This window comes from Crocuta crocuta, unplaced genomic scaffold (assembly GCF_008692635.1).
Source record: "Crocuta crocuta isolate KB4526 unplaced genomic scaffold, BGI_CrCroc_1.0 scaffold139, whole genome shotgun sequence".
Lineage (NCBI taxonomy): Eukaryota > Metazoa > Chordata > Mammalia > Carnivora > Hyaenidae > Crocuta > Crocuta crocuta.
In genome coordinates this window covers 1,079,717-1,090,434 of record NW_027533258.1, presented here as the reverse complement: position 1 = coordinate 1,090,434, position 10,718 = coordinate 1,079,717, and the positions used below count along the sequence as shown (strand labels likewise).

The 10,718-nt window shown below is 56.8% G+C and overlaps 1 long non-coding RNA gene across 1 annotated transcript in view; it reads right to left on the bottom strand.

The window, feature by feature from the left end:
* The window catches only part of LOC144217183 (uncharacterized), a 5,984-nt gene extending 1,350 nt beyond the window's left edge, over positions 1 to 4,634 (bottom strand). The window contains exons 1-2 of the long non-coding RNA XR_013330851.1: positions 4,450 to 4,634; positions 1,379 to 1,497 (exon numbers count right to left, since the gene is read on the bottom strand). This is a non-coding gene — a long non-coding RNA (uncharacterized LOC144217183). The remainder of the gene's footprint in view (positions 1 to 1,378; positions 1,498 to 4,449) is intronic.
* Between the last annotated feature and the right edge of the window lie 6,084 nt (positions 4,635 to 10,718).

Genomic DNA, 10,718 nt, shown 5'->3' with positions numbered 1-10,718 from the left:
ATGGGCCTTGCTGCCTCTCCAGGCAGGAGCGGGGCTCGCCCCCCCCTTCCCAACCTGATCCTGAGGCCAGCCCACCCCCTCAGCTGCCGGCTGGCCTGCAAAGGTATCTGTCCCAGAGGGGGCCCTCGGCAGCCTCATTAGGAAAGTAGTGACAGACGCATTAGCTGCTAAGGGTGTGTGTGTGGGGGGGGGTGCCTGAGGGCTGTCACAAGGTGAGGAAAACCAAATGCCTGCCACTTCCTGGGCCACCGGGCCCCATCTGTGCAGGGGCTGTGGCTGGGGAAGGGACACAGACGATGCCCCAAGTACAGAATTGCCCCGAGAGCTGGGACTCACCCCTGGGTCTCAGGGCCCAGAGCAGGGATGTTCCAGTCATTCCTCGCTGCGCTTGCTGCCTGCCTCCTCAATGGGAGGGACTCAGAGCCATCCTTGATGACCCCCTGCTTCCTCTGTTGGCCATTACAGTTTCAATGCTCTGTGTGAGAGGAGCCCACGGAACCCAGGAACCCACCCCCCGTGTAGCAGAAGAGGAAACTGAGGCCTGGGGAGGTGCTGCCCCAGAGCAGAGTCCTAGAGCTGGTGCCAGGCTCCACATTAAAGTCCTGGCTTGGCCACTAACAGGCTATGTGGCCTCTGGACCTCAGTTTCCCCATATGTGAAACACAGGCCTGGACCACAGTGACCCTGGAGTTTCCTCTGACCTCTGGGCCAGGGTCAGGGATTATCAGTGTCCCTTCAGCCCCCAAAGCCAGCCCTCCCTGGAGCCTGAGGCACAGCTACACACGGGGGTCACAGAACTTGGGCTTCCTAGGCACTGAGCCCCTCCTGGTGCCCAGGGCTGGGGGTAGAAACAGGTGCCCAGCAACCCAGTCAGGGACCAGTCCCGCTACCATTGATAAAAAGCAGGTGGGAAAAGTTTATACCACACCCCATATGCACACAGGAACAGGCCTCACACCACAGGATATGCACACAAACACACAGACAGACGCTCAGCCACACACACAGGTCCTCTGCCCACAAATGCAGACACACAAACCACACTCACACACAGAGGCGCACAGGGCGCCCTACTGTACCACTGCACGGATGGGTACCCAGGAGGTGCTCTCTCAGTTCTCCAACCCAGACACACACACACACACACAATCACACATTGATCCCCGTCGCAAACACAGACACCCCCCACAACATGCACAGATCACACACACAGGCACATAGTCAACACCCAACACAGACGGACTCATACACGTGCCTGGACACGGCAGCCACAGGAGAACCGTCGCCCCCTCCATGGACAGAACCACCTCCCTCAATGGGCGCAGCCACAAGCTGCACACGCAGTTCCCCAAGCCCAGGAACACACTCAGATACACACCCATCTTGCCACTTGGTTAAATTCCACACGGCAGGCGGTGCCCAGCCCAGAAGAGCAAATCCAGATAAATAAATCATGTCCAGAGCATCAATCTCGGCCCCAACCTGGCTGCCTCCTTGCTGCAGGTAAAGCGAAACGGGTCTTAAATATTTTATAAATGAATAAACCTGTTAAGAGAATGTAATTTACAGGGCCATTGGCTGTAGGCTCACAATATCCCTCCCACATCTTTTCATTTTGGAGAGCACGTGGTGGTGGCAGGTGGTGGCCACTGGGGCATGATGTCTGGTGCCCCACCCGCTGCCCTTCTGCCAGGGGAGTTATTCCCAGGGAAAGGGGCATTCTGTGATTTTCCATCCACAAAGCCAGCTGCTGCTCAGAGACAGGGCCCTGAATTCTCTGGTCTCTTCAGCCTTTTCCCCCCAAGCCTTGGATGCCTTTTAAATGCCAATCCGTCCCTGGCAACTGTGATTTTCCAAGGCCTGTTTCGCACAGGGCTTGGAGGTGGTAGAACTGAACTGTTCAGGAATGGGGAAGAAGAGAGGCCCTTGCTGCAGTGACCAGTGGGGCAAGGCCAGCTTGTGGCTCGGCCTGAAGGGCAGCCAGGCATAGGGAGGCTGAGCCTGGTGCCAGGCCTGCAAGCCCCCGGGGACAGGCTGAGGAGCTTAGGGCAGCAAAATGGCTCCTAGGATGTGGAGAGGGAACAGAAGGTGGGTCCCATGGCCAACAAGGGGTCTTTGGATCTGAGGATGGCTGGGGCCAAGGAGGCTGGAGTGAGGCTGAGGTCAGACGTCAAAGTTAAAGCCCCTTGCTGCTGGGGCCTGAAACTCAGCTGAGGCCATGAGACTTCAGTGTCCCTGACCAGGCCAAGTGGCCTCCTGGCCCCGAGCTAGCAGGACCCAAGCACTGGTCCAAGCTGCTTTTATCAGAGATTAGTGGCAATGAGGAAGGGCTCCTGGGGTATGCAGATGGAGAGAGAATAAACAAAGTCAGAAAGGGGTGGACTGTCCGGGGGCACCTGCATGGCTCAGTTGGTTAAGTGGCCAACTCTTGGTTTCGGCTCGGGTCACGATCTCACAGTCTGTGAGTCTGAGTCCCGCGTCAGGCTCTGCGCTGACAGTGCAGAGCCTGCTTGGGATTCTCTCTCTCACCCTCTCTCCGCCCCTCCCACACACTCTCAAAATACATAAACTTGGAAAAATAAAGAGAGAGAAAGGGATCATCTAGTCTGGCTTTCCTGAAGTTCTCATAGGAACGCGGTTCCCGTTCTCTCAAAACTCCCAGACTCAGGAAAAAAGAGAGTGTTACACAAATTTGAGAAAAGCAGGCTATCAAACGGTATACACAGGATGAGCTCCCGCATGCTTGAACAACAGCACAAAGCCAGTGAGGAGGGGACAAAGTCAACTGTGCCTGCCTTTGGAGACTGGGATTATGCATGAATTGTTTTTCCTTTACTTGTCATATTTCCCAAAAGTCTATCATAAGCTTGTCCTCCTTTTATAGAGGAGAAAAAAAGCCACTAAAACCAGCAAGTGCCTTACAAAACCAAATATATAGAATGGTCCCATATCTTACATTTATCTATCGTATATTCCTTATTGCATGTCTAGAAAAGGATGTTGACAGTAATTATGTCCAATGGATAGAAACAGGGAATTTTTCCTTGTGTTCCTGGATACAGATTTTTCTAAATTCAACATAGTCATAACATGATAAATCATTAAAAGCAAAATGCTTAGGACTGGGAAGTTCTTTTTGATATCAAGCCTGCGTCTCTCCTGCTGCAACTGAGGGGTCACGCTGAGCGCGCTCACTCTGCTCCCCCTGCGTGTGTACACCGGGTGAGGCTTGAGAAAGGCCGAAGGACCGTTGCTCAACAGGCACACAGCCTCTCTTCCAGCACCTAAAGGCGGGCATTAAATTCTGCTGCCCGCCCAATCCAGGTAGGAGGGGACAGAGGGTCAGCTGAGTCGGTGCCTTGGAAGAGACTGGGGGAAAGAAGGCGGCCCTGGAATGACCGTTCTTAAGGCGTTGGCAGCAGCAAAGTTCCGGAAGAGGCTGCCCCCAGGGCAGGCGGGGTGCCCGGGCTGGGGAGGTAGGAATGTGTCTCCTGGCCAGACGGTCCAATGGCCGCCAACTAGGGGAGGCCCGTGCTCCTGGTCTGGAGGAAGACCGTCTCGGGGGGCAGAGTCCAGGCCTGGACGACGTGGTGCGTGCGTGGGGTGCCTCCCTGGCCCTTAGCGGGGAGTTAGGCCCGACTGGCTCAGGGGCAGCCTCAGGGAAGGGCAGAGTTGGAGGCCAGGAGCCTGAGCTCCGGGACAGCATGGCCTGGAAGCTGGCCCCTACTTTCAACTTCCCTGGCGCGGGAGTCGGGGGTGCAGCCTGCTTCCTGCTGCCCCTGACGCTGGGGTTGAGGAGCTCAGTAAGCTGAGCCCGGTCTCCAGAGGAACCTCGAGCCGGGGCGCCGGGATTGGAAGCCACTGCCCTCAGTCCCAGGTTCCCGGAAAGAGAGGGGCTCGGTGAGGGGGGCGGNGTGGGCGCCGCGGGAGGGGAGCGGAGGGGAGGGCAGGAAGCGCGGGCGTTTGCCCTCTCGCCGCCCCCTCTCGAGGTTGAGGAGAGGAGAGGAAATGGCCCCGGAGGCGATAATCGAGCTGCCAGTGTGTCTGGCCTGACAGCTCCTACCTAAGCCTTTTCCCCGAGGCCCGAGGCCTGCCCAGCCCCCAGAGGCGGGCCGAGCTGGGACAGCCCGCGCTAGGATCCAGAATTTGACACCGGTCCCCTTNGAGAAGACCCTGTCTTCCTAGCTGTGTCTTTTCCCCCAACCTAGTGCCCCTCCACCCCCAGTGAAGCGGGCGGTGTTTGGTTCCGCAGGCCTGGGGGCCCGAGATGGCAGCCTCTACCCACCTACACCCGAGCCATTTGTTCCTGGACAGCACGAACCCCTTTCTCTTCAGTAGGGCTGCCTTTGAAGCCCCCAAAGCGCCCGCAGCTCTGAGCAGCCATCCCTGCTCTCCGGGGAGATTCAGCGAAGCTGACAGCTCCCCGGGGAGTCCCTGGTCCCCTCTTACCCTGTGTTCTCCCGGCAACAATGAGGGGCAAGAGCAGCATGGGAACTCACACGGACCGGGCCAGGCCAGTTTGGCCAGATGACTATCTTCCCGAGTCGTGCATGTGAGTGACTCTGCCCAGGTTCCCTGGGCAAACAAGCCCAGATCTGTTAGGGAGTGCGGTGGCAGAGCTGGGACTCAGCCAGGCTGTGACTCCGGATGCCCGTCCACACACAGTGGCACTCCCTGCTCCCAGGCCGCCTGGCTAGGGCTGGCCGGGCCGCCTATCTCGGGCCCAGAGCGATGGCCTGCTCTCCCAGTCCCTCCTCCCCGCTACCACAGGCCTGGCTTCCCTTCTGAGACGCCAATCTGCAGCCACACAAAGCCCTGTTTGTTTGCTTTCTCTGCTGCTCCCCCTGGATCCGATGTCTTTCTCTGCTACCTGCCGGCCTGGCTTCCTCTCCAAGCTGTCCTCCCGGCCAGCTGAAGGGAAGGAGGGGGCGGCCATTCCAGCAAGCCCTGCCTCACAGCCACCCCAACATTCCTCAGATCCACCTCCCCAGTGCCAGGGCACCCAGCTGGGGCAGCCTGACCCACAATGGCTTCGCAGCCCCCTTGCAGCCTCTCAGAACCTAGGGCGCCAGCTTGGTTCTCAGAACGGGAAAGATGCCTGCAGCCAGGGGCTGGGGCAGGGGGAGGGGAGCTCAAGAGGCCCAGCCAACCTCCCCTCTCCTTTTGTGAGCGAGGCTTGTTTTGTTCCTCAGTCAGGAAGGCTGCCCCTGACTTCCCAGCAACCCGTGGGCTGCCAGGAGATAAGGAGATGAATGGGGTCAGAAGGGCTGAATTGGAGGAGGCAGAGGGACACCCTGGTTTTATGGCCCTCCCCCCACCCCTCAGTCTTTCTGGGGGCTCCTGGGTATGCCAGGCTCTGGGACAAGAGCTTACGGGCCGCAATGGGAGTCTTACATGGTAGGCGCCCCCTCAGTGCCCATCCTGGGCAGGCACCTGAGCAGACCCCTCTACCTGGTGGGCACCCCAGGGCATGCAGCCCCGGGCACCCGCTGCAGTGTCTCGGGAAGCCTCATCAGCCTGAGCTGAAACAGGGCTCTCACAGGGGAAGAAAAATAAACACCCGCATTCCACACCACCTTCTCTACCTGCAGAGTGGGGGCTGCCCTCTCTCCCCGTTCAAATAAAGAAACCCAATACTGATACCGCACAAGATACAACAATCTCTCCTGGTTCCCTCTACCCAGGGCTCTTTTATTGCGCCCTGCCACACTGGGTGGCCCAGGGCAGGCCCTAACCTCCCTGGGCCTCCCTCTTCCCCTTCCTGTCCCCTCCACGCAGAGTTTAACCCTTTCGGCAACTCAGGATAAAGGCATGATTATGCTGGCTTGACAAATGACTGGAGGCCCCAAGAAAAAAAGCCACAGAGGTAAACTGCCCCACTCAGAATTCAAGCTTATTCCTGTTGGACTCTAAGCCCTAAAAACTTCCCACCGGGCTGTGGTATTATTTCACAGCCAGTGATTATCTGCCAAATGCATGAGTGACCACCGCGAGGTGGTGAGTGAGGGGTAGGTACAGCCAGCAGATGTCGCTTCCAAACTCAGCTCTGCCCCTTGGATGCTGTGTGAGTTCAAGCAGGTCCCTTAACCTCTCTGAGCTTCAGCCGCCTTGAGAATCTGTATAGGGCAGCTGATCAGGCTCAGAGAGGACAGACCACCCAATGTCCAGTAAAACAGCAGGTGCTCCTTAAATGATGGCTTTTCTCTGTGATCGCTTGCAGCATCCAGAGAGACAGACATCCATTTCTTGGAGGAACCAGACCTCTCCCACNAATGCTCAGGGCTGAGGCCAAGGGCTGCCAAGCCGAGTGAGCTCCCCAGGCTCCCGTCCTGCCCAGGAGACCAGGGCCTCTCTGTTTAATTAGCCAGGGTGAGGGCCCCAGGGGACAATGTCACCCTAAGGGAACAAAGCCAGCTCCGTCCACATCCTGCTGGACTCCAGAAAAGAGAACCACTCAATTAAGTCTGATTTGCCAAAACGTCTGTTTTTAGTGCTATTTTGGGCCACGGTGGGGATTTTCTGTGCTTGTCTCAAAGGTACCCTAAACCAGATTCCTTCCTACCTCCCCCACCCCTACTGTGTTTGAAATGAAAATATGTTCTTCCTCTTCTCTCTCTTTCCTTTTTCCTGCTTCTCTTTCCCACCTATCGGGGGATGCAAATGAAGACGGGGGGGCGGGGGGGGCCCACACGAGGACAGCACTCCCACCCACAGGCCTCCACAGCTCAGGTCCCCAGAGCACAGCGTACTGGGAGCTGTAGTTCCCTCAAACCAGGCTGAAGGCTGAGAGCTCCTACCGGAACTTTCCCTCCTCCCCACCTCTGGAAGCCTCTGAAGCTGGATCATTTTCTTCTGTCTCCCCAGACGCACACCAGGAGTCGGCCCTTCCCTCCACACACCCTTGTCTTCTGCCTCTCGGCTTCCGCTTAGGCTGTGCCCTCTGCTTGGCAAAACCTCCCCCAAGGTCTCTCCTCCATGGACTGAAAGCCTTTTCCTGCACTTTACCTTCTTAGCTTGCAACGCAATTACAACTAAATCCGCATCTATGCAATCATGTCTGTAATGTCTGCGGACCCGCCAGACTCTAGGCTTCAAAAGGGCAGGGGCGGCACCTGCTGGGTCACCGCCATTTCTGCAGGGCAGGCTGTCCCTCGCCCTTGGCACCGTGGACATTTTGGACCAGATTCTTTGTCATGGGGGCCATTCCTGTGTGTCCTAGGATGTTTAGCAGCACCCCTGGCTCTCCCCACTAGATGCCAGCATCTCCCCAGCTGAGACAACCAAAATGTCTCTGGACATGGCTGCACGTCCCCTCACCCCCCACTGAGACCCATTGCTCTAAGGCCTGGCACAGCCTCCTAAAATGAATGAATGCGTGATTCCTCCTTCCTCCCCCAACAGAACAGGTGATTTTTATTTTATCTCTTTACCTATTATCATAATCATGTACAAAATTAGTTTTCCCTATCAGACCAGAAGCTTCCAGAGGACAGGCCCATGTGACCTCAGCCGGGTATCAAAGCTGACTGCCCATAATTATCCCTTGGGAGAATAACTCTCGAGGTATTGGAGAGCGCCAGACTGAGGCCTAGCTCTCGTCCCCCTCTGCCAATGTCCTGGACGACTGTGTGACTTTGCTACGCTAGCTAAACTCTGGGCGTCAGGGTCTCTGTCCCAAGTCTTTGACCTGCTGGGCTAGTGGAAGGTGTACAGCTTCACAGCTCTAAGGAGCTGTAGCCCCCAAAAGAATCTTTCAGGTGGTTTTCAATTTACATTTGCATTTTCTGAGAATTTTTACTGTCATAACTGGCGATACTGATAAACCACTTTGCAATGTGCTGAGTACAGCTAAGTGCTTTTGAGACACCATCTCATTTAATCCTCTTAAGAAGAAAACTATGAAGCAGGAACTATTATTTTCATTTCTTGATAGGTGAGGAAATAAATAGTGGCTCAGAGCGCCGGAGGGGCCTATAACACCCAGATGTGGTCTGGTGGCATCTGGCACCTGAGAATGTCTCCAACAGAAAACACTTTTTTTGTTAAATGTTTATTTTTGAGAGTCAGAGAGAGACAGAGTGTGAGCGAGGGATGAGCAGAGAGGGAGACACAGAAGCTGAAGCAGGCTCCAGGCTCTGAGCTGTCAGCACAGAGCCCGATGTGGGGCTCGAACCCACAAACTGTGAGATCATGACCTCTGCCGAAGTGGGACGCTCAACCGACTGAGCCACCCAGGTGCCCCTTCATCAGAGAACACTGTTAGCTTCAATACTTGATCCTGAAATCTTTCCTACGGTCTGAAGCCGGCCTTTCCCAGCGAATAAGGCTCTTGTAGCCTTATTCCTACCATCAGGCCTCACCCTGGGAGCCCCCTGGGCAGAGAATGAGCTCCAGGTCACAAAAGAAAGGTCCAACAAGGGCCAGGAGGTGGGAAGTGCCAATTGAAGAAGTCGGTCTGCCATGATGGGGCCTGGAGGGGCGCCCGCCACTCCCTTCCCTCCCCGGGTGCCATCACTCTCAGGAGAGCTCTGGCCGGGACACACTTCCCCCAGCGCAGAGCAGCTTTTCAAGACTCTTTGCGGAGGGAATAGAAAACAATCAGGACGGGGGCACCTGGGTGGCTCAGATGGCTGAGCATCTGAGTCTCGATTTCCGGTCAGGTCACGATCTCACAGCATTGTGAGATGGAGCCCCACGTGGGCTCTGCGCTGACAGCACAGAGGCTGCTTGAGGTTCTCCCTCTTCCTCTGCTCCTCCCCCGCTCCCATTCTCTCTGTCTCTCAAAATAAAATAAATAAATTTAAACAAAACAGAACAACAATAAGGAGGAAGCATTCCTTAGCACCTTCTACGTACCCGGCACAGCTGTATCTTCCATGCATTAACTCACTAATTCTTCCCACAATTTTACGAGGTAGGTGCTATCATTTTCTCCATTTTACAGACGGGGCAAAAGCGAGCAAAGAAAGTAAGTAAGTCGTGTGAGTCAGCAAGCGGCAGAGCTGGGGACAGGAACCGAGGCCGCTGAACTCCAAATACACGTGCTCGTCTGTCCGCGATGCCGTGTTAGAGAGGCGTCACACCTGCGGCTGTGCTCCCAGCGCGCCGATGGGCGACAGGGCCTCAATGTGTGATTTATGAATGAGCGAATGAACAAATGAGGGAGCCTGTGGTTACACTGCCGCCAAAGTCACAAGCTGCCGGATGCTTTCTCGGAGCCCACCCACAGCGCTGGGACACAGCCTCTTTGGAAACAGCAGCTCTGGCCAGAAAACTCCTATAATTCTCACCTGCCCCGCTGCGAGACAAAGGCCCGCTCGATCCGTGTCCTCCATCCAGCTGGGAAAGACACGGTGCCTTGGCCAGTGTTATGGCGGGGAGGGTTTAGAGGCAGCCTGGCACGGACCTGCCATCTTTATTGGGAGGGGCCCGTGATTGTGCCCATTTTAAAGGTAGGGGTGTAGAGCCTAGAGAGGGAGTCAGTAGCCAGACGTGACCCAGGCTGGCCGAACCCCTAAGCCTGTGTTTATGGCCCCAGCTAGGGGACCTCCTTGCTCCCCAGATGCTAGGACCCCAACACTGGCAGCACGGTTGATGCTTGCAGGAACTAACGCTCCCATCTGGGAGGGGGAGGTGCTGGCCCGAAGCAGCAGCTGAAACGAAACCTTTTCCTGACTCTCAACCAGCGCTTCTGCCGCCCCCGCCCCCCATGCTGTCCTGTGCACAGTCCCCAAGAAGGGGGCTGGAGGCACGGGGGTCCCAGCGCCGCTCCAGTCCGCAGGTCCTCCCTCCAGACCCCCAGCCGGGGGCCTGTCCACTGACTGGGGCTCACACACCATCAGTCTGAAAGCAGCTGACCGTCTCCCAATTTCCAGCGGAAGCTGAGGCCTCAGGGAAGAGGGGAGACGTCCCCGCAGCTCCTAACGGATGGCTGCGGTGCCCGGTGCCAGTCCCTGGGCGGCTGCATCTGTTTCCCCTCCCAGGACTCACACGGGCCCCTCCGCGGCACCCCGGGCGCCTGCTGCCCTGAGTCTGATCACTTCATACAGAAAGCGCACGTTCAGTGTCCACCTGGCTCTTGGACTTGGCAGGCCCGGAAGGCCAGCCCGCAGCTGGTTCATCTCCGGGGCCCCCTCTGAGCAGGGGGCTGAGGCGGAAAGCCCTACAGGGTGTCTGCTCAGGGAGGGAAGGAAGGAAGGAAGCCAGGGTCAGTGTCCCAGGCCTGGTACCCTAGGATACTTCCTTTCCTTTTTTTTTTTTTAATGTTTTTTTAAAATTCATTTCTAGGAGAGAGAGAGAGAGACAGCGTGAGCAGGGGAGGGTCAGAGAGAGAGGGAGCCACAGACTGAAACAGGCTCCAGGCTCTGAGCCGGCAGTCAGCACAGAGCCCGACGCGGGGCTGGAACCCACGAACCGTGAGATCATGACCTGATGCTTAACTGACTAAGCCACCCAGGTGCCCCGGATACTTCCTTTCCTGATTCTGAGCACACAGTTTAGCAGCAAGAGCATCTCCTTCCCTCCTCTCTCCGTGTCTCTCTCCCTCTCTCCCCTGCCTTCTCTCTTCTGCCTCACCTCCCTCCCTCCCTCCTTCTGTCCCACACACACTATTCACTCGGGGTTGAAGAACCAGCAGAACAAAATCTCTTCCTCGCCAGCCGGCAGAGCCCCAGTCTTCACCTCCAGCCCCTGCTCCCCCCCCCCCCCCCCCACCCCCA